At 36.7% G+C, this 23,756-nt stretch overlaps 1 protein-coding gene across 3 annotated transcripts in view; it reads left to right on the top strand.

Moving 5' to 3' along the window:
- Positions 1-9,444: 9,444 nt before the first annotated feature.
- The window catches only part of LOC120543246 (matrin-3-like), a 95,047-nt gene continuing 80,735 nt past the window's right edge, over positions 9,445-23,756 (top strand). For all 3 annotated transcript variants that reach the window (XM_039776216.1, XM_039776219.1, XM_039776215.1), the window contains exon 1: positions 9,445-9,605. The gene's annotated coding sequence lies outside the window, so the exon portion shown is untranslated. The remainder of the gene's footprint in view (positions 9,606-23,756) is intronic.

The following is a 23,756-nucleotide window of genomic DNA, read 5'->3' as shown; positions in this document are numbered from 1 at the left end:
TCTGAAAAGCTTCCACCCATTAAAACTTTTGCTCCTGATGTTTAAAGACATTTTTTTACCCACTTACACACATAGCCATGAATTTCCACTTCTTTTTGTGTAGCCTTTCATATGGCACCTTGTAAAAAGTATTCTGAAAATCATGATAGGTTCATAATATAAAAATAATATATTATATATATTATATATCACTCTGATAATAATTTTTTTGTTTGTTTCTTAAGGAATTCAAGCATATTAGTGAATCCATGCTATTTCCTAATACACCTTTTCCTGACATATGCTCAGTCTTTTCCTTAATAATTGTTTCTGTTAGTTTAACTATGATGTATGCTAGGCTTACTGAACCTATAGTTCTTTGCATCCACCCAGTTATCCTTTTTATATAATGTCATTATGTTTGCTAGCTTCCAGTAGGAATTTCGCCAGTGAGCAGAGATTTTTGAAAAATATACATTAAGGTTTAAAAATTTGTACTTATTAACTTCTTCATGCACTATGTGATAAATATTTTCTGATCCTAGTGATTTGTTAGGTTTCATCCTGTTTAATATATGCGACACTTCTTGCTCTACAATTTTGAAATCTGTAGTCCCTGCTAAACTGTAAAACCTAATAAGTTGGCTTTACTTAAAAAAAGTATGCAAACTCATTGCCTCAAAAAAATTAAGTTTTTAAAACTTGAGAAAATAAGTACAATTAACTTGTATTATTTAAGTTTGCAGAACTTAAAATAACTTAATAAATCTAAGTATGCTGTAATTACATAATGTAATTAAAAGAACTTAAAGCTATCCAGTATATTTAAATTAAAGAAAATGCTTTGTGTAAACACTCTGCCCGGGGTTTGTTTCCTGCCATGCATCCTGTTTTAGCTGGAATTGGCTCCAGCAGACCCCCGTGACCCTGTATTTAGGATATAGCGGGTTGGATAATGGATGAATGGCTTTGTGTAAACTTGTTTTCATTGTCAGTGTACAGGATAAAACTCAGTTGCCCTAACTTAAGCAAATAATTTAATTCAAATTGTTCATAGCCCTGGTTATTAATTTTGTCACAATTCTACTGTACCAGCTATATTACTACTTCATTTACCAATATTCAAACTAAATGACCATTTAAAACAATGTCTTAACAACACACATTGAGTTGTTTCAGCTGACATTTATTTTAGAAATGCAAAATCTAGTTCCAAAACGTTTAAATAACTAACTGCACATGTTTTCCCATTCTGACATCAAATATGAGCATGAGGCACCTCCAGACATTTATTTAAAACCAGTGCTGAAGTACTTAAAACATGTATTGAAGACTTAAGGTATTAATGACTTAAAGTAATCAGGTACTGCAAATAACTGCAAGTACTGCAAGTAAAATAAACAAACTTCTAAGGAAATCATAAAAAAGATGTATCTTTATTATGGTTAAGTTTCATGCCATCTTCTCAAAACAGTAAACATTTAAAAAAAAAATAAACTATTTACTTATAAAGTGCAAGTACATTTTTTCACAAAAATAAAACTTTCGATGGTATATAGAAGCAGACACTTAGCACACAGAACAATTATTAGAGAAAAGTGCAACTTGCAGAACAAAGGAGTCTTCGGATAGTTTACCAACAGACTGTTCTTAAGTTTTAACAGTTTTGGTGAGAGGCTTTTGCCTTGCAGACCCAGCATGACCATTTGGATGAATCTCAGAGTGTTTGCAATGTATTTTGGATAGTCCAAGTGTAACACATACGTCAGCCCAAAAAACAGGCAAACTGCCTGAGGAAAGTTTTTGATATTATCCATGACAATACCTCCCTCAAGAACAATGGCTGTGGATATGGGCAGAGAACTTGGGGCATCTTCACTCAGAACAGTCAAGACACCAACTGTCAGAGAGGCTTCTTCTTTTGTGGTGTCCTATGGAGAAGCAACAGAAACAAAATAATTCTATTAGTTCCAAGATACTCTGGTGATTAGCCATCTCAAAGTAATGGTATGGAGGCAATGTTGTCCCCTCATAGTGGTCTCAAATATTGCTTTCTGAATGTGTAATCTGAGGAAATTTACTCTATCTAGTATACTAGAACCATCTAGTATACACTTGGACACCCGGAACTAAAGACACCAGTTTCAACCAGACCGTTGTTTTACCATTTCTGCTCACAGTGGAAGCGACTACTGAACCTCTGGTACAACACAAGTACTGTAGTTAGCTCAATGCTTTAACAATGAAAGCTGGGCTGAAACAGTGTAATACCAGTGTAATAAAAGTTTAAGTTGTTTTAGTTGCATGCCAAGTACCTTAATTATTTATTTTACCCTCTTTGTCCAGGCATAATTTGGTAGTTGTACATCATACAGGGCATATATGTTGTTGCAAGTTAAAAGTAATGCATTTAATGTATTTAGCAAAATTAATATTTCACTATTGTTTATTTTGGACAAATGCAAAGTTTAGTAGACAAACAACTTTTGTATTCCAGAACTTACGAAGCATGACACGTATAAGTCACTGGAGTCATCGCCTAGTACAATGGGAAGGCCTTTGAGGACAACTGTACGCCGTGCAGTCACATCTGGTGTCTGTTGATACAGAAAAACTCCTCTAAGAAACAATTTCTGAGAAATAAGCACAGACTGAGATAGAAAATTATATTATCTGTGTTTCAACTAAAAGTGAGGCAAATTTGAAATGTAAAACCATGAAAATGTGAATCAGGACTGATTATATTGATGCAAATAAAAAGAAGACATGTAGTGTACTCAGCAGGTGCTGTTGTAGCCTACTTGACACCTAATTCTTCCAAAAAAAACCCAAAACCTGTTGTTTGCAGTACACAATGACTATATTGTTGACTATATTGTTTGATCTAAAAACCTTTAATAGAGTTTTTATACACTCGTCACCCCATTCTAGTGTATAAACATTTTTTGGGAATTAAGGGAGTTTTTTGAGAATCTGGTAATTTTTTTCCCATCCTTGTCTGATGCAATGCCTCACAGTATGGTTTAAAACAGATTTATGACATGATCTTAATCAGACAGGGGGGCAACTTTTCATGGTACACCTTTGAAGTAACAACATAGGAACAACAATGATGAAAAAGAGTTATAAATCACTCACCATCGAGTCAATTTGATGCTTCAGTTCTGTCAGCTTCTTTACAACAGTTCCTTTTTTGCAACTGAACATTTGGATGAAGCTTGGTGTGTATTGGTCCAGAGCCTGAAAGAAATCTCCTTTAAGATTCTTACTGGCAATTCTGTTAAACTCAGCAAACCTGAAAAAGAGAAAGGGGAAGAAGGAGAAGAAGACAACCTTAAGTAATCAATTACTTCTTACTTCTTACTAGATGCCTCTCCCACTGGATTGGCTCTGCTTCTTTTACCACCATTGACTGCAACATCCTCACATCCAGCTTTTCGAAGCTTGGAGCGATAGTTTGCCATCTTAAACTTAAGGCTGTTCTTCTACCCGTACCATCCAGGCTGAGGACCAGGCTCAGTCAGGCATGGGTGCTTGCCGATTAGTGCTTTTGCAACACTGCTGAAGTCATTATTGTCAGGATAGGCCTTAAAACTGTACATTGTTTCAGCAAGTTTTTCCAATATGTCATGCTTCATATCTCGTGATATGGTCATATGAGTCCCATCCTTCATAAAGGAAAGATCTCACTGTCTAAGTCTGTACTCGACATCCACTGAGAAATTTGGTATATCAAAGAACGCCGGCCATTGACGTTGGCTTGGCAGTGGGGACCATTGCCAGGATCTCTTTCTTGGCTGAGCTTCCCTCGGTATCTGATTTTGTAGTATATTAAGTTGTTAAATTGAGTGTCACCAAGAAAACTAACCTTGCATGAGTCGAGTTCTGGCATGAAGTGAGGAGGAACTGGGTGGAGAGCAGGTTACAGTGCTTAGAAGCCATGGTTAACTGCAAAAGCACACAAAATACTGTAGAGCACAAAGAGTTCACAGGTAAAGCATGCACGTCTGACTGAGAACAATGAACAGGGAGAGGCTGAACACATGCTTAAATACAGTAATCTGTGTGTACGAACCAGAAGGGAAATGAAATAGAGCACAAAGAGTTCACAGCGAAAGCACGCATGTCTGACCAAGAACAATGCAACACGGTAGAAATCATCGGCGTGCACAAACTGAAAGGGAAACCGATTTGTACGTGTACCGAGACGTTCGTGAATCGAGCTTCCACTGTAATGGTTCTGGCAATTCCAACCTTTTTATGATAAACTATCAGTCTAATTTAACACTTTAATAAATTTATTATTTTGCCTGTTACTTATACAAACTATCCTATAAATAATTACACAAAGGAGTATGATTAGATTAGATAACAAAGCGGTTTGCCACAATGTTTGAGAATCATGTCCCATGTTACTAAAGCAGGTCATGTTCAACATGTGCTACTTAGCATGACGTCCACAGTGGACGCTGAATGCGTGCGACTTTCAAATGCAGGTTATCGGGGATCCAGGAGCGCAGGTAACATTAAAGATTGAAAATGTTTTCCCCTCCCTGACTAGACAACTGGGAAAATTATTGCAAGACAGCTACTAAATCACTTAATGTTCTGCACGTTACATTTGCTCCACGCAACTCTACAAACAAATAAATTAGGAAAAATATATAAACGCACTGTTTCATTCACAACGTGATTGTGGGCGAGTTTAACACTTTCCTGTTCTCATCCCAAATTAAGGAATGCTGTCAATGGACAAGAAGCAAAGCAAAAAAGAAAAAGCAACCGACTTTCTGCGATAATGGACAAAGGCTGTGGAAGAGTTTAGCACAAGTTTTCTCCCGTGCAAGCACAACAGACTGGCGCTCATTAAGAAAAGTAAAACAGTGTGAAAAAGGATGAAAAGAAAGGTACTCACCAAATTAGTGTGCCAAATACCACAGTCACCGGTTTGCTAACAACAACGAGCACAACTGCTGAGATGACATCTGGCTGCACCTACTGTAAACTTGTTATGGCATGTCCACAAAATGGCCGTAAAACGCACCAAGTATAGTTGAACAGTTCACTGAAATTCCGCCCCCACTGCCACAGTGTTTACATACTTACTATTATTAAGTTAATTCAGCTAAAGGACATTAATTTACTTAAGCTTTTACATCTAAAAGTACACATGACTTATTTAAGATGAGTGTTATTAACAAGTTTATAAAAATTAAGTTGTATCAACTCAGTATCGTCTATTAAATTCAATATTACGTTTTACAGTTAGGAAGTGATCCGTTTCTTTATACTTGTTAACTTCAGAAAAAAAATGCAACTTCGGAGCATTGGCTATTTCACTGTCAGTATATTCCAGCTAACTTTAACTGTTTTGATGCTCTTTACCTCCTCTTATTTACATACATACATTTGCTACTAAAAAATTGAAAATAATCTCTTTAGCTCATTTTTAATCTTTTCTGTAATATTTTTTAAATTTGCTCTCATACTCTCATGAACAATATAGTTAGTGCTAGAGTTGTCTTATATGCATTATATAGCCATTTTTTTCCCTTGCAAATTATTTTTTAACTCATTATGTATCCACAACAGAGTTTTCTTCAATTTACTAATTTTCAGTTTTTTCATAAACTTGTCCTGTGTTATATGTAAAACTTTTAAACCTGTCCCACATCTGCTCAACTGCCTCCACACTTAAAAGCCTTTCCCAGTTTATACTATTTAGTTTGTGACCTGATCTGTTCAGAATTTGCCCTACTAAAATTAAACTGACAATTTTAGCAATTAAATAAATGGTCTGCCAAAATATGTTGTGATTTATTATATTATGTTCACTAGATTCTGTACTAATGGTTCAATCACATCTGTCCTCTGAATGCTATTCTGATTATTACAAAATTTTCAATTTAGATAAGCTTCCCCCATCTTTGGTACTTTAAAATACTGTACTAAAAACAAAACTCATTGATCACCTCTAAATTCTCTGTTTTGAATACTCTGCTATTTGGAAGACTGTAATTTTGAATGTGTAGATAATCTTTTCTAGGTGCCGCATTGTTTAGTGTTGTTAACCTCCTTGATTTAAGCACCACGTTTAGGCTTTGTTAATGCAGAGTTTTAATGTTTTCCTGTGTCTCTGTGGAAGTTTCTCCTAGTACTTCAGCTTTCTTTTAATATACCCCAAAGACATGTATGTTAGATTAACTACTGGATTAAGCAACATCACAAATTTCATGACAATTTAAATCCTCCACATATTTCAAAAGTAGCTTAATTTGTGCTTAACTTTTTAAATTTCTAGTCACTTTATCAAATATCTTTTATTCATCACATATTTCTGTATCAGGGAGTCATATACAAAAATATCAGTGATTGCAGAACTTACATGTACTAGTAGTGTACATAAAATATGTTCTTTTTCATGTCATTTTACAATATTGTGTGGCTGAAATTTTCTTTCAAAGAGCAGATTTCAACTCAAATGATAAAAGATTCATGTGCTATTGTTAGTTGTTAAATGGGCAGTGTTTTTGGCTAATTGTAGATCACAATTTTTAAACATAACATTTTTCAAAGAAGTAATGGTTGAGATTTAAAATCTGTGCTGAAGTGTTGAGCTGTATTCCAACATAGTAGAGAGCCAATCATTGTGGCACTTTACAGATAAATCATACAGTCAGAAAAATGTTGAATCATTATAATCTTTAATAGAGGAGCTATGAGTTTGATTTTAGTGTAATGGAATTACTGAGTACACAGTAGTCATGGAAGCATAACGTTTTACTAAGCTATCTTTCATACATCTCTATATACTGTAAAGTTACATTTTTCTTAATTTTACAGACATGAACATCATGTCTCTTACCCACTTCAGTTTCAAGGACCAATAGAAGTGAGCTGCTGTGACTGAGGGCACGCAACATGCCGTGCAGCCACAGAGATAGGCACGGGATATGGGGCACCAGACTATTAGCAAATAAGGAAACCTAACACTGCATTCTGGTACAGTAAGGGATGGTAATGGATAAATATACAATATTGTTACTACAGCTTTTAGTAAAGAATATATGCATTAGCAATCTGAAAAAATAAACACTCATCTAATGTTATCTCTTTCTTATATGCAACAGAGAAAAGATGATGCCAGGATGCTAACTATAATACGCTTTTCCAGTCATCTTCTGCCCAATGTCTTTGTACTTTTGCCCATTTTAACCTTTTCTTTTTATATGGCAGTTTCTGATATGGCATTTTCTTTAAAGCTTAGGTCATTACCCCAAAGTCATCATTTAACTGTTGCACAGGTGACAGTGTTATTTGGTATTTACTTAAGGGATAAGCCAAATGAGGACATCTAAGGCGTTTGTTGCTCAAACTACAGACTCAGATGTACTTTTCTGTTTTGCAGTTGTGCATCTTGGTGTTTCCCCCTCTTTTTCTGCTGTGGTTGGATCCAGTTTGCCAACCTCTCTCAAAATAGTAATAGACACCTTTGTGTGAAATATTTAGTTTCTTGTAAGTCTGTCACATAGAATAAACTTCATTGTTTCTTGAGAAGGTTATTTCATTTTGGCCATTTTTTAACCCAGGATGGAGTTTTAGGAATGACAGTATCTTGCAACCTAAGATAATACAACTTACTGGCTTTTAAGAACAGAATAACAGGTTTCAGTGGTCCCAATTCCATTAAAGAGGTTTCTCTAACAGCCAGTCAGTATTTAATCATTGCTAATTAAGAATAAGATAAGAAGTCAATCAGTATTTAAACAATGTTAATTAAGAATAAGATAAGAAGTTAATCAGTATTTAAACAATGTTAATTAAGAATAAGATAAAACGTTTATCTTTAGGACACTGAAGAAATGGCTGCTGAAAATGAGGCTTGGCAGTCATACGTGAATAATAAATTAAAAAGTGGTCATTTCAAACAGTAATAGCCATTAGAAACATTAGTAATGTCTACATTCGAAATTTTATTTAATCGTGTCTTGGTAAAAATCAGTTTCCATCAACAACATGAAAATAAAGTAAAATCATTAACACATTAAAAATAGCTTGTCTAGAAGTACCAAAAATAAAACAAGTGAGTTGGAGGTGTATGTAGCAGAGATTAATTATTATTTAAATTCCATTTTTTGTGTAAATTCAGGGAAAAGACTGGGTGAAAGTCTGGATTGCAATGGGCAGAGCATGTTAAACCACAGAAAGTTGTAATATGTGCAGATTTAGGTTTGGTGTTGCTGAGTCTAGAAACCTTGCATAACTTGTTACTGGAGGTCTATTATTTGTTATATAGTTTGAAATATAGTGGTCCAATTTTATTGAGTACGGGAATGAAAAGAAGAGTCTTGCTAAAAGTCAGTTAAAAAGCCAGAGACTGTTATAGTAGTTAGTATGGGAAGGGAGGAAGTGAAGTTTATTTGTAGGAAAGGAAAGAAGGATGCATGGCTGACAAGGCAGGGACTTGGACATAATGGACTGAATTCTACGTTAGTAATTATTGGAAAGCATAATAATGGTATGTGTAAATTATGTATGTTAGCAGAAATAATAGAAAATGTGAAAATGGTTTGTCACAAATACAATATAAAAAGAGTAGAAATGTTTTAGAAAGTAAGGGGAAATATAAAAGGATCTGGAGTGAGAATGATCCTAGGAACTAAAAACTGGTCAATACGTTTTATACAGTAGTGCGTACATTTTTGCTCAAAACAGGTCTGCGAGAGAGAATCTGAATTGGCCATTTTTATATCACACTCCAGTACAGTAAGTAGTGGTAATGTACCTTCATGTGGAGTGCGGACCGCCATAATCACAAAGAAGAAGTTTACAGACAGGAAAAAGTAACAGAGTAGGAAAGGTGTGTGATTCTGGTCCAAATCAGGTAATGACAGTGTGACATATCTACAAATATGTATTTGCAGGGTATATCTGCAATAAAATGTTCACAGTGAAACGGTACATCAGGAATGGTGACAATATTGCATTGAAAAATAGATCTTTGTTTTTGCGAGAAAACGTCCTATCAAAGTTTCATTTGGGATTTAAAGGTGTAAATTAGGAGACTGGTTTTGTATTTTAAAAACAAGAGTGCAGTTTTAGGGACCGTGAATTAGGGACAATATTGAATTATTTTCGGATAAATGATGCTTATAGCTTGGTCCTTGATTTATAAACATTTTGTTCTCTCATTCGTATTTTATATGGAATAATCGTATTTTATTTCAAAATAATTCTGTATTTTTAAATAGCTGGCTCTAACAAAATATATTGTTAGTTACACAATTATTCAACTCAGAAGGGTATTTTTTAACTTACTTAGAATTTGTATGTACTTATCATGTACAGACAGGGTGTAAATTCTAAACCTGACTTAATTCTCGCGTTATGGTTCAGACTTCCGGTCCGATAGAGGGCAGCATTACAATGATCGTTTATTTAATGACAGCACGACTTGCGCGCTTTCTATTCGTTGAGTATAAGGCAGGTGAGGCGCGCTCTGAGCTGTGGAAACAAATTTGATATGTTTCATTTAGTGCTAAAATTGCTGCGATGAACGTTTTTTTGTAAAAGTGTTCAGTTTATAACGACAAGTACGTCAGCTGCTATCATCGTGCGTGCGAAGGGTGAGTTCTTGATTTTAATCTTGCTTTGATTTGGACTCATTCGGACTCCAGACTAAACGCAGTTCTTGCTCCTGAATTAAGCATTTGTTTTTGTAGGTGCATTTCAACAAAACAAAGATACTTATTGGTAGTATTGCAAGTTATTTCCAGGTTATAGGAAGTCATTCAAACCGTAGCTATCCCGGCTTAATAGTTGTTATTGTTTTTTTCCCCTCGCGTGATGATAGGCCTGTTAAGTGCCCACGAGGCGCGGAAGTGGTGAATGTTTACATTGTGACGGAACGTCGCATAGTAGCTTAACATGTCGTTTCAGTGTCCCCAGCAGAAAGAGTCTCAAACACAGGGATGTAATGTATCCTTATCTCTGCTGCCTGTTTTTTTTCTAATAAAGTCCGTAATACATCTAAATGTTACTGTTAGGCAGATTTGTCCACCGTCTGAAAAACATTATTGGTCCTGTGAAAATATTTGTAAACGTGATTTCTTACTCCCCTGTTTTAATATTGGAATAAACATGTTTGTGCTAACAACATTCTGTGTTTGCTTAGTAAATAAGATGGACCTAAATATTTGAAATTGCTTTCTGTTTTAGAATTATTTGTACATGGAACTTTAGTAACGGTACCGTTATGTTTCTGCTGCAGTATGCGTCTAAATATTTCTTATGGGATTAAAAGTTTCTTTAATCCACCTTTCTTTAAGCCATTTAACCAACATAAAATGATCTTAGCTGTTAAGCTTATGTAATAGTAGTCTCTGCACCCGTACCCTTGTCACACACTGTTTCTTGTTGAACAAGCAGCCCACAGATTTAGCGGCTGTTACGATTTATACACCAGAATGTAGAACATAATGTTAATTATCTGTTCCCATATAATGTGGTTTAAAGATCACTTTAAAGTATTTAATGTCCAATGGGGACCATAAGACCTCATGTTGTATCACTGGTGTGTTTATATGAGAGCCTAAAGTAGGACGGGTGGTGGTCCTATCATACAAATAGTGGAAGTGTTATGTAACTTTATGTCTCACTGGTATTGGCATTCGAAGGGTCCAAAGCCCTGTTCCACATTTTATTGCACATAATTTGGCAGCACGTGGACAAAAGTAAAGTGATAGATACATGGAAGTTTCTAGGAACCAAAGTACCAGGGTGTTGTACCGTGTTAACCATTATGAATGTAGAGAAAAGTCAAGCAAAATGACACCTTTTATTGGCTAACTAAAAAGATTTGCCTTGAAAGCTTGCATATTGTAATCTTTTTAGTTAGCCAATAACAGGTGTCAGTTTGCTTGACTTTTCTCTACAGGAACCAAAGGAAAGTCATTTTGGTGAAGTGTAACACTTTGTAATCAAGGTTTTTAATTACATCGTGCTTATGCAAAAAAACACAAAATTTGTCTTCTCAGTTTCATTCAATAATGGGCAGAAATGAAATAAAACAAAGAAAAATGAGACAGGCTAAAAATGCTCACTGAAATTCCAAAATATTAAAATAATTTGAAAAGCAGATTATTCGTGCAGTGTGCTTGTGCATTTTTTTAATATTTAATATTCCTTATTAAAAAGATGTTTGTCAATGATATGATTTCCAATTTTTTAAACATTTCCCTTTGGCATATACTTACCAAAACATCTACATCAACTCCAGTAACTTTAGTTATATGTTTGTAATCAGCTTGAGCTTTTGTAAATTTTGATTTGTCAGTCTACTAAACCAGGCGATGCAGCTAGAGGTGATGACAGACTGATTCTCACACTTGAAAGGACAACATGAGGTCCTTTTCTGCTTTAGGTAGTCTTTTTAGTTTATGGAGGAGAAATAAGTGCTGCTTGCATTTAGAGTATTTTTTAATGAATTTTTAAAATTACGATAATTATTTGGCGTAGTTCATAACTACTTTTATTTAGTTGCTATTTCTACTTGCTCCCCCATAATAGTGATGGGTAGACATAGTTTTCTCCCATTTAAAGTCAAATATAATTTCTTTGGTCTAATTGACATTCAAAGTAAGATGGTTCTTATTACACCAATTTATTAAACAGTCAGTAATACTAAGTAGTGCGATTAAAGGACCTTTGAAAAGTGTCATATATTTTGGCAGTAATCAATGTAAATTTAATACTGCAATACATGAGTTAACATTCATACCGTTTGATTTCTCAATCAGTATGTGAGGCTGAATGGTATTGAAAACTGAAGAAAAATCCAGAAATAATGCTCTAACATATGAACCAGGCTTATCGAGAAAAGTGTTTATTTGATGTAGGATAATTAGCAACTTACTCACTTCTATTTACCATAGTTAGAAAGTTGGAGGTTATCTTAAAATCAGTTAGTCTCTGTCATTAATGTGTTTTTTATGAAGTGTTCAAACCATTTAATTGCAAAGCAGATGTGTGCCACAGGTCTATAGAAATTCAGATTGCTTGCCTTGGAGACTTTAGGAACGGGGTAAAGGTTGACTGTTTCCACAGCTCAGGAACCAGTTAAAAAACAAATGAAGAACTGGAGAGAAATGCTTGAACAGACTTCAGGAGCCAGCCTAATATACCATCTGGCCCCATGGCCCCATTCATTTTTACTTTACACAAATTTTTCTGCACTTCCTGAATCACAACAATATTCCTGGTATTATTAAAAAGCACCTCCCTTACTTGTTCATTATGGGTACCTAAATAATTGTTTTCAAATCTTGAGGGGGTGGGGAGAGTAATTACAGAACTGATGACATCACATCATGATTTAGTGCTGCCAGAAGAAATGTAAACCATAAACATTGGAAGTGTCTCAGTGTAGATAAATTGGCACATAGTAATTGTTTAGGTGTGGGCCACAGATTTATTGTTTAACTTTAAATTCTGTATGTTCAGAATTACACTATTTATTACTCATAATTAGCGCAAGCATCTTTCACGCTGTGAATTTTGTCTGTCATACACTGTCTGAAGCCAGCCTACAGTCATATTGTAATTTGAAGATTTATTTATGGACTCAACTAATCCATCTTGTTTGCTAGTAATCTTCCATTAACCACAACTATAGAAGGAAGAGTAGGAACAGTTTTAATCTCCTCCTCAGTTCGCCTGGTATTGCCATCTTTTAACCAGGTTAAAGGGTCAAAGGCTGTCATTGATGAACTTTTTTATTTAACATTGATGGGGACACATACTAAATATACAGTGAAATAAGTAAGATACAAACGGCCATATATATAAAATATAAACAACCAACAATCGGAAGCTGAAAAAAGTCCCTTTGAAAATTAGTGCAAAAACATAGGTCTTGTAAATAGTCTTATAAAACTTCTGAAGTGGAAACAGTATGCTGTAAAGTCTATGACACTAAGCCTCTTCGTGACTACTATCTCACTTTTCTGAGAGTGTAAGATTTTGAAGTGGAGACAGTATGCTGTAAAGTCTATGACACTAAGCCCCTTCGTGACTACTATCTCACTTTTCTGAGAGTGTAAGATTTTTCTGCAAGAAAAGGAGCTTGTATGCTTTTTGTGGAGTGAGGCAGTAACAGTGTCACCAGCAGCTGAGAATACCCTCTCGGAAGGGACACAGGTCCCAGGGATACAAAGATACCTCTTTGCTTTATGAGCCAAAAGGGGATATTTGCCTGCATGCACCCTCCACCAGATCAGTGGATTTTCAGACTGGAACAGGTTGTACTTTCCTGTATATATTCACTTCTTCCAATGGTTTTTCAGTTGGAATTTTCTGTAATACTATAGCTTTTGGTATGTAGGATGACCCAAAGAGAACCATCAGTGCAGATACAGAAGATTCTTTTGGCCTTTTTTTGTGGAGTAGGGGCATCATCCTCTTCCAAAGATACAAATGAGTTGTTTACCTGAACTATGTATGCTCACAGTTTACTCGGCTCCATCACCATCTGATTCTTGCTGTTGAAAATAGTCAGGAGTAAACTTAATTGGAAAAATCCAATTGAAACTCACTATAGATTTCAGTTGTTTAATACAAAGGAAAATATTTAAATACTGTAAAGTACAGGAACAATCAGTTATTTCTATTCTTCTGTGTCTTACGTTAGATACTTCCATTGTATACAGCACTCTTGAGGTCCTTTATCACTGTAGAGTCATGGGGGGCACTGCTCATCTCCTCCAACCACATCTTTTATGACCATTATGGCAACCTCTGTCAAAGTGCAGAGATCGCTTTTGTTCCTACGCACTTCAGGGGACAGCAGAACTGCTGAGACTGCTGGTTGCCACTCTAGGAAGCATTCCAGCATCTCCAGTCGCCATGTTGATTACTAGCTTATGTGTGGGTAGCTGCAATATTCGCTGCTCCTCTTTCAACTTCTTGCTTGCCATAAAGGAAAAAATGGTGCAATGTGTCTCACACGGTCAAGCAAGCATTCTATAGCTTGTATTTTGAAAGGTGCTTGTCAGGCTAAATTGAGAGTGTGTTTAAAATATCCAATGAGCAGGAGCTCCATCAGTTCCACAGAACAGACTATATTCACAGCATTGTCTGTTACGATTACTGGGTCTTTGTTAACTCCCATTTTTGTATTGCCTCAGACAACATTTTGGCTAAATTACTCGCCATGTGGCTAGTTTCAACTACCCTAGTCTGTAAAACATTCCAGTCATTGTCACTGTAGTGAGAAGTAGGGCTGGGCCATATTATACCTTTCATGGTAATACCGGTACAATGTTAGACAATGATAAGAAAATGAAATATCACAATAGAATATGGGTAAAACGCGCATGCGAAGTGCCTTTGTTTTCATACGCACATGGCGGAAAAAGCATGGTGGCGACGGAGAATGAGAAGGGCGAAAGCGGATCGTTAAATGAAACAGATGAACCAGAATTGGTTTGTAAAAATGGTGCAACTTCAGTGGTGTGGAACTGGTTTGGTTTTCGCCCGTCAGATGCAAGCGGGCCATCGTGGCGAAGGGAGGAAACGCCACAAACCTATTTCATCATTTGAAGCAGAAGCACTTGGAGTACAACAAAGCTGTTAAAGCACGTGAAGAGGCATCCACTTCAACTAGCGTGGTGGTGAGACCAAAGAAGCTGACTCAACAAACAATCGGCGTAGCTATAAATAGCTGCACGCCTTATGACAAAAGTAGCAAACGCTGGGGGGAACTAACTAATGCAGTGATGCATTGTTTAGCCAGGGATATGATGCCCATTCAGAGTGTGGAAAGAGAAGGTTTCACAAAGATGCTTAAAAAGTTCAATCCACGCTACAAGCTGCCCACCAAGAAATACTTCTCTAAAGTCGCCTTGCCTGCTTTATATGAAGAGGTCCGTACTGAGGTGTCAAATGCATTACTATCGGTGGAGTTTTTTGTGTCCACCACGGACATGTAATCAAGCCAAACATCAGACCCCTACATGAGCCACACAATACACTACGTGGACAAAGACTGGAAGCTACAAAACAAGTGCCTTGAAACAAGTTCCCCCAAGAGGACCATAGAGGGGAAAATATAGCCAAAGGCTTAAAAGAGTTCCTCAGCTCGTGGAATCTTCAGGAGGAAAAACAAATGTGTGTGACGAACGACAACGGGTCCAACGTTGTGAAAGCCGTCACACTCCACAACTGGACCAGACTTTCATGCTTCGGACATCACCTGCAAATTGCAATAGGTAAGTTAATTATAACGCAGTGTTCTCCCTAGCGTCGCCAGGCTAATTTAGTTCAGCGCCCGGTTGTCCTCTCACATGACATTGTGAGATGACAGCCGCAGATCTGCAGGCACAGGCAGATCTAATGATGTGCAGAGATGGCAAGGGACGAGCGGGCGGGTGGGCAAATACTGCTAAAGCTAATAACGGGTGTCGAGGCAGAGCAGAGTTCACAAGCAAAGACTATAGGGAGGTGGGGTTTCGAGAGCGGGCTGTACATGGTAATAGTGGGGGTGTAGCAGCTTAATACAGTTGCAAGGAGTATGGAGAGGAGGGCGGGCGAGAGGGGGCTGTACATGCTCATAGCGGGAGCGGAAGGATGTGGAGGTGGACGGGCAAGAGGAGGTCTGATAAAAAAAAAAAAAAGTCTAGTGAAACCAGCCTGTCAGATATCAGAAAAAAGGCGTCAGGAAGTGATATCTCTGTTGTCAGCGTTCGCGCAGTCTGTGTAGTGCGGCTGAGCGTACAGCAGCTCTCTTCTTGTAAAGTACATAGCAAACCAATATATACACATACAGTTGTTTAAGCATTAGGTGTTTTCTGTGTGCAAAAATCCTTGCAGCACTCACTGTGGTTCCTGCTTAAAGTGACCCCATCTGCCGTTCTTATATTTGCTCATATTTGGACCTGCGTCCATATTGCAAAAAGTGTGCAGAAACCCTTGCAGCACACACTGTGTCCTGAACAAAAGTTTTGTCGCTGAATTGCTGAGGGTTTTGTACGGAAGCGTATTAGGACCACGGTGAAGAAAAAAAAATACGGACAAAGTGAAGGAAAAAAACTATATAAGAATAAAGTTGAGATGTTGACTTTATTCTGGACATTTCCACTTTAATCTTGACGCTTATGACAAGAATAAAGTCGACATGTTGCTACATAATTTATGACGGGGGTTTGAGAAAATCTAGTAAATTAAACATTCATTTTAAGATGAAGTTTAGTTTATGATGTTCTACTTTAATGACAAACTACGAGAATAAAGTCAACATGTCGAATTTAATCTCGAGATAAACAGAGAGAATACTGTAGAAATGTCGAGATTAAAGTGGAAATGTCGAGAATGCGTACCTGCTGTAGTGCAAGTGTGAATTAAATATCCAACAGGCTCTCCCTTTACCACTCAAAAGTCTTAATGTTGGTAGAAATGCACATTGCACCTCTGAAAGAATAATGCAAGAGCTCCTGGATTTCTTAGCATCAGAAATAAAATCTAACATACTGAAAAATATACACACAGAAAAGTTTTTCATTATTCTATGTGATGAAACCACAGATATCTCGGATGTAAAACAATTACATAAAACTTATGCTGCCATTTCTGGGCAAAGGCAAAACCATCACAACTGACAACTTCTTCACATTGCTTTCTCTGGCTAATAGACTGCTGCACTGCAACAGAACGCTGCTTGGCACCATAAGTAAAACGGGACGGGAACTTCCACCTGCAGCTAACGTCACTTTAGTACATGAGCAATTTTTAGATCTGATAGTGCCATTCCGACAGTGTATGCACCCAAAAAGAAGTTGTTTCTGCATTCTCTGTACCATGCACCATAACATGGAGTTTGGGAAAGATCGGGGAGAAAAAAAATGTTTAAGTGACATAGCATTTTCAAATAATAATGTTTTTCATGCATGGCTGTGTGTGTACATGTGCAAGAGAGGCAGATCTGATGTCATTCAAGTTTTTACTGGATTAAAAAATAAACACTTTCGCAAACGTATAATGAAACAAGTGTGCTTTTACCCGCGCTTCGCAGCGGAGAAGTAGTGTGTTAAAGAAGTTATGAAAAAGAAAAGCAAACATTTTAAAAATAACGTAAGATGATTGTTAATGTAATTGATATGAGTGTTGTCATATCTATCTATCTATATATATATATATATATATATATATATATATATATATATATATATATATATATATATACCCTCGATTTGCAGCGGAGTAGTAAAAGAAAAGGAAACATTTTAATAATAACGTAACATGATTGACAATGTAATTGTTTTGTCATTGTCATGAGTGTTGCTGGCATATATATATATATATATATATATATATATATATATATATATATATATATATATATATATATATATATACACACACACACATATATAAACATATATATATATATAAATATATATAAACATATATATATATATATAAATATATATATACATATATATACACATACTGTATATATACACATATACATATCTACATATATACTGTATATACACATATATATACAAATCTACATATATATATATTAGGTGGGACTCGATTAAAAAATTAATCCAATTAATTAGAGGCTGTGTAAGAATTAATCTTGATTAATCGTATGTAATCGCACACGTAAATTTGCCCCAAATCGCAAATGTTTTTTTTTTTTAATTTAAAAGGGTTTTAGTGGGCGACAGAATCAAATAATAGACATGGACATGAATATTGTAAACTGAAGCTGTTTTAATTTCTGAAAAAAAGCTTTTAAACTGCATTTGAATTCAAAACAGAAACAAAAATATCATCCCTGGTTAAAATTGGGCAGACTTAAAAATAAAGTGGTAGTTTAAGTACTTTAAGTACATTTTCAGAATAGTATTGTCTTTAAATAATAATAACCAAAATTTCAACATAAAGTGCAGTTTTTCTTCTTAAAAAATAAGTCAGAAACATAAAAGGTAATTTGACCAGCTTACTCTTTAAACTCTGAGTAACATTAGCCAAAATTATTTTGTACATTAGGCTAAAACAGTGTGATCATTGAACATTTTGTAATTAGATGTATTTAGAATTACTAACGGTCACGGAAGTCCAATGATCCCCAGTAAGAGCCACAAAGTCCGCTTTCTGTAATGCATCTAATTTTGCTTGCTTTTCAGTGTGCACAAAACCATGCTTTTATCAAGGCTTCGCTCGGGTAGTCGAAATGATCAGTCGTAGGAACGCGCTTTATTCCGACTCTAACATTTTGTAGCTGTGATGTGTGCATCAGTGTAATGGATGTACCAGGAAATCATGCATTGACAAAAGTTCCCGTTTGCTTGGAATTGAAAGTGTGATTAAATGCGTTATTTTTAACGCTTATGGAGTACATGCATCGAAGCTTCTCAGCTGTGCTTGTGCTAAGAAAGGAAAATTTTAAAAATAACGTAACATGATTCTGTTAACCTAATATTTTTCATACGTCCCAAACCAAGGAGATGCGAAGGTAAAATGAATCGGTAGCGCGACATACTCAGTGCATCCCTCTCGGGAATCGAACCTCAATGTCGGCGTTAGAGGCTTAAGACTCTACAATTGCGCCACAGCGTGTGGCTTGTCTATGCGAGAGTATGTACTGTAGATCGGGGTATATATATACATTTATATATATATACCCGCGTATCGCAGTGGAGAAGTAGAAGTTATGAAAAAGAAAAGGGAACATTTTAAAAATAACGTAACATGATTGTCAATATACAGTAATTGTTTTGTGAGTGTTATTGAATGTTGCTGTCATCAAGGATTTGATTATCATTATTTCTTTCAATCAGGTCGATTTGTACGATGTGTTGTGTTCAAGTTACATTCCGTGTTTGTCAATCGTTGTAAAGATAAGAGGTTTCATTCATCGATTAGTTCCTTACTGCATCAATAAACAGCTCGTCTTCCTCTTTATCTGAGACCTGACACACTGCATACACGGGTTTTTTTTACACTGTCTTCCTTTAGCGGGACATTCACTTTTTCCACCGTGTGCTTTGTTTCCGCAGTAGCTGCACTTATGAATATGATTGTATGTATCAGACGCTTCATATTTTTTTGCTGCCTTCTCAATTGTGTAATTCGGTTTTTGTTCAGCACTCTTTGGAACTGTTGCTTTTTGTCTGTGCACTGCGTCAGTTCACGTGAGCCGCTTGGTGTTCTTGCATCAAAGGTTCCCAGCTTCCCAGTATTGGATTGCCGCTGATGGACGGCCTTATATGGGCAGGCACTAAATTACAAACGCTAGTGGCAGCCTGTCTATGAACTTAATTTAATATAAACTTACGGTTCACGTCGTGCTTTGTTTCCGCAGTAGCTGTACTTATGAATATGCTTGTATGCATCATTTGCTTCATAATGTTTTTGTGCCTTCTCAATTGTGAAATGGCGTTTTGTGCTCATCGCTGTTTGGAGTTCTTCCTTGTTCTCTACGTACTTACGTAGGAGGCGTGATGATGTCACACGAAACTCCCCCCACGCCATCTCCAACTCAACTCCATTACATTATATGGAGAAAAATAGCTTCCAGTTATGACCCTTACGTGTAGAATTTCGACATGAAACCTGCCCAACTTTTGTAAGTAAGCTGTAAGGAATAAGCCTGCCAAATTTCAGCCTTCTACCTACACGGAAAGTTGGAGAATTAGTGATGAGTGAGTGAGTGAGTGAGGGCTTTGCCTTTTATTAGTATAGATACCACTGAATTTAAAAAAAATGTAAGTAACAAAAAGATACCAAGAAGACATGATTCACAATGAGTTTGTGTATCTGCTTATATCCCTTCAGAAATATCTTTTACAATTAGCAAAACTTTACCTTGGCTGTAACAGACTCAAATTAAATGTATGTTTTTATTATGTAATAATAATAACAGCAGTTCACTACTCAAAACGGTAAATACGGAGGGGACCTGGGAAATGTATGTATTCCTAATAACGATATAATATTTACCCTGTGCAATTCCAGATGTTTTACACCCAGATACACTGATTTCAGCTGTGAGAATTTTGCATCTGACTTAACTACCTCAGTGAGGGATGGGATAGAAGGCTATTTGTTGCATGTGCTGAATGACACATTTGCAAGACAAAGATGATGATGAAATGTGAAGGAATTTAAAGTGACCTGGCATTACGACTTTTTTCTTGGGTTTCAGGGATTCTAGTGTTAAAGAGTTTGTGTAAATGGAAATATTAATACATACTCGTGTATATATAACTAGCAAAATACCCGCGCTTCGCAGCAGAGAAGTAGTGTGTTAAAGAAGTAATGAAAAAGAAAAGGAAACATTTTGAAAATAACGTAACATGATTGTCAATGTAATTGTTTTGTCACTTTTATGAGTGTTGCTGTCGTGTGTGTGTATTATATATATTATACACACACACACACACATATATAAACATACATATACTAATAAAAGGCAAAGCCCTCACTCACTCACTGACTCATCACTAATTCTCCAAATTCCCGTGTGGGTGGAAGGCTGAAAAATATATTGTAATGAACGTTAGCTCGACGGCCGTAGGGGGCGGACCTGCGTGTGACATTGTTTTGATTTGGGAAAATGGTTCAGGGGATTAAAACATAAGTAGGCAAAAATCAGAGAGAAGAGGTCCGATACTTCAATAAAATTTACTTATTCAATTATAACATATAAATACATATGAATGGGTTATAGAAATAAATATATATGCTTAAAGAGACAAACTTATACTTACAATAACATACATACATACAGTAACATACATCAAAAGACCCAGAGCCATCATCCTAGACCAGTAGACTGAGGGAGCCCACATGTCAGTCTCGTCAGAGGATCAACCCATGTGCCTTTTATCAGATAAGACCGGGCGGTGTGCGCCTTTCCCCAGGGTTGAGCGTTCAAAGAAACTGAGGGCGGAACCTTCCCTTATATACTAATTAGGTGTCCTTGCCCAAAAGCGGCCTACGTGGAAGCAGTGTATGCAGAAGTGATCAGTTTTAGCATACACCAAACCCCCTCCTTCTATGGGACACAGCGCTATGTTTTTCTTCTACTTGGCCTTGAGACTAATGCCTGATACCAGAAGACACAGTAATATGCTTACATGTGAAAAAAGCCTATCGAAGTGAAAAACAACTCCTTACATAGCCTTGGCTGTATCTTTAGAACATTCCCGGCTGTTATTCCCAAAACATTAGTTTCTATAGCTGATTCTGCGCTGAAGCGACTAACGCCCATCTGCTCTCTTTATTTCACCTTTGCTTTTTACAGAGAAAAATCCTTCCATTACAGACATCATCACGCCTCACACGTAATCACGTGAACTGACTGTGACCAGCATACGTAGAAAAGAAGAAACGGCTCCCAAAGAGCGCTGAAGAAAAACGCAGAATACTTTATTCGCGAGATACAATTTTAATGAGAAGACACAAGGTATAAACGAGACTTTGGATCACTTTGTAACGGAGTTCAAATTGCTGTAGTGAGAAACTTTTAAGTGCCGGGTCTTAGCTAACATTAAATAAAGCCGTGGACATCACAACATCACAGAAGAGAGCAGCTCATGTGAACTGACTGAAAGCAGTACGAGTGATCACTTCCATGCATCAAACCTGTTCAAAGAATGCATTACACAAATGACAAGGTAGGAAAAGAATATGCTCCGAGTTGAGCTCCACAGCTAACGCGGTCTTGCAGAAGCAACTTAGTCACGCTGCCACCAAATACTCACAGAAAAATCCACAAGTTAATACACGCTGTCTCTAGAGTTTCTCCACACTCAATGTATTCCTCGCGTCCCCTTTATACCCTCTGATCTCCCATTTCAATTCAGATGCCTCCAATTTCCAGTAAGGCTCTGCTGCGCGACGACAAGTAATAAGTCTCAGGGACAGACCCTACAAAACAATGCCATTGATTTCAGGCAAGATTGCTTTTCTCCTGGACAACTATACTTTGCATTCTTAAGAGTGAGCTCGCGCAGCTTCATCATATTACAACCGGAGTGCAGCCAGAAACTTTTAAGTGCCGGGTCTTAGCTAATATTAAATTAAGCCGTGGACATCGCAACATCACACAAGAGAGCAGCTCACGTGAACTTCCTGAACGCAGTACAGAGTGATCACTTCCATGCATCAAACCTGTTCAAAAAACGCATTACACAATTGACAAGGTGATGGCTTTATATGTCGTTCGTTTATAAAAGAGCGGAGAAGCTGTGTAAAGGCTGTTTCGCGAAAACAAGAGGAGCGTCTTATATGAGCAGGCAGTCAGCTAAAGAAGGGAATCAATAAATATCTATATAATCGTAATAAATGAGCAAAAAATAACGTACAAGCTGCGGATTAAATAAAGGAAATGGGTACCTGAACAGTAAAATAAGTCTTGAATAGCTACACAATAACTGTAAGAATCGCAATAAACGAACAATAAAACAGTACAGAATCGCGAAGCAAGGAGAAACGATGGCCATATATGGCGTTCGTTTATAAAGCAGTGGAGAAGCTGTGTGAAGGCAGCTCCACAAAAAAACAGCAGAGCGCCACACTCTGAATGTATTCCTGGCATCACCGTTATACCCTCTGATCTCCCATTTCAATTGAAATGATTCAAATTTCTAGTAAGGCTCTGCTTCACGATGACAATTAATAAGTCTCAGGGACACACCCTACAAAAGGTTGCCATTGATTTGAGGCAACATTGCTTTCTTCCTGGACAAAACTATACGTTGCATTTTTAAAAGTAATATATATATATATTTATATTGTATATATAGATCGTAGATGTAGATCGGGGTGTGTGTGTGTGTTGTATATATATATATATATATATATATATATATATATATATATATATATATATATATATATATATATATATATATATATATATATATATATATATATATATATATATATATATATATATATATATATACACACACACACACACCCCGATCTACATACTGTCAAATAAACGAACCACACACCCTGGCGCAACATTAGAGGCTTCGCCTCTAGCGCTGACTTCCGAGGTTCAATTCCCGAGAGGGGATGCACTGAGAGTGTACGCACGCTTTATGATTCATTTTAGCCTCGCATCCCCTTGGTTTGAGACGCATGAAATAATATGCGGTTAACGCAGAAAGACAGATCAACAATTGAAGCTTTATGAATAATGGATACTTTATTCGCGATCAATGATTGTTTTGGTAAAGCCATACTCAGTGTATTCATTAGATGAACGGTAAAAAAGTAAGAGTGAGGGGAGGGTAACTTATTGAGGCACGCAGGCAAAACCACAATAGCACGCGGGCTCGATGTACTGTAGTGCGCGTCAACTCGATCTGAATTGCGCGATCACATTTGAAAAAATATATCTTTTCAAGTTCTATTTAGTCCATATGTGTCAAACTCAAGGCCCAGGCCACATCCGCCCGGCGTAATTATATCCGCCCGAGATCATTTTATATATTATTGTTATTAATGGCCCGGGGATATGAAGCGCTGGTAACACAATAAACTACAGATCCCATAATGCAGCGCTTCAGCTGCCTTGCCGAACACTTACCGCGTTAATCAAGTCTAGCTTATGATGCTGCAAGTTATTGCGGCTAGCCCACACGATGCCGAAGAAAAGGTGATTCTGAACATAGAGCCTTTAAAACCGATGGGAGGCTGAGTATATGTTTACTGACATTGCCGGTAAACCCGTGTGTCTCATTTGTGGAGCTAAT

Source organism: Polypterus senegalus, chromosome 13 (genome assembly GCF_016835505.1).
Source record: "Polypterus senegalus isolate Bchr_013 chromosome 13, ASM1683550v1, whole genome shotgun sequence".
NCBI lineage: Eukaryota > Metazoa > Chordata > Cladistia > Polypteriformes > Polypteridae > Polypterus > Polypterus senegalus.
This window is presented reverse-complemented; position numbering and strand designations above follow the sequence as displayed.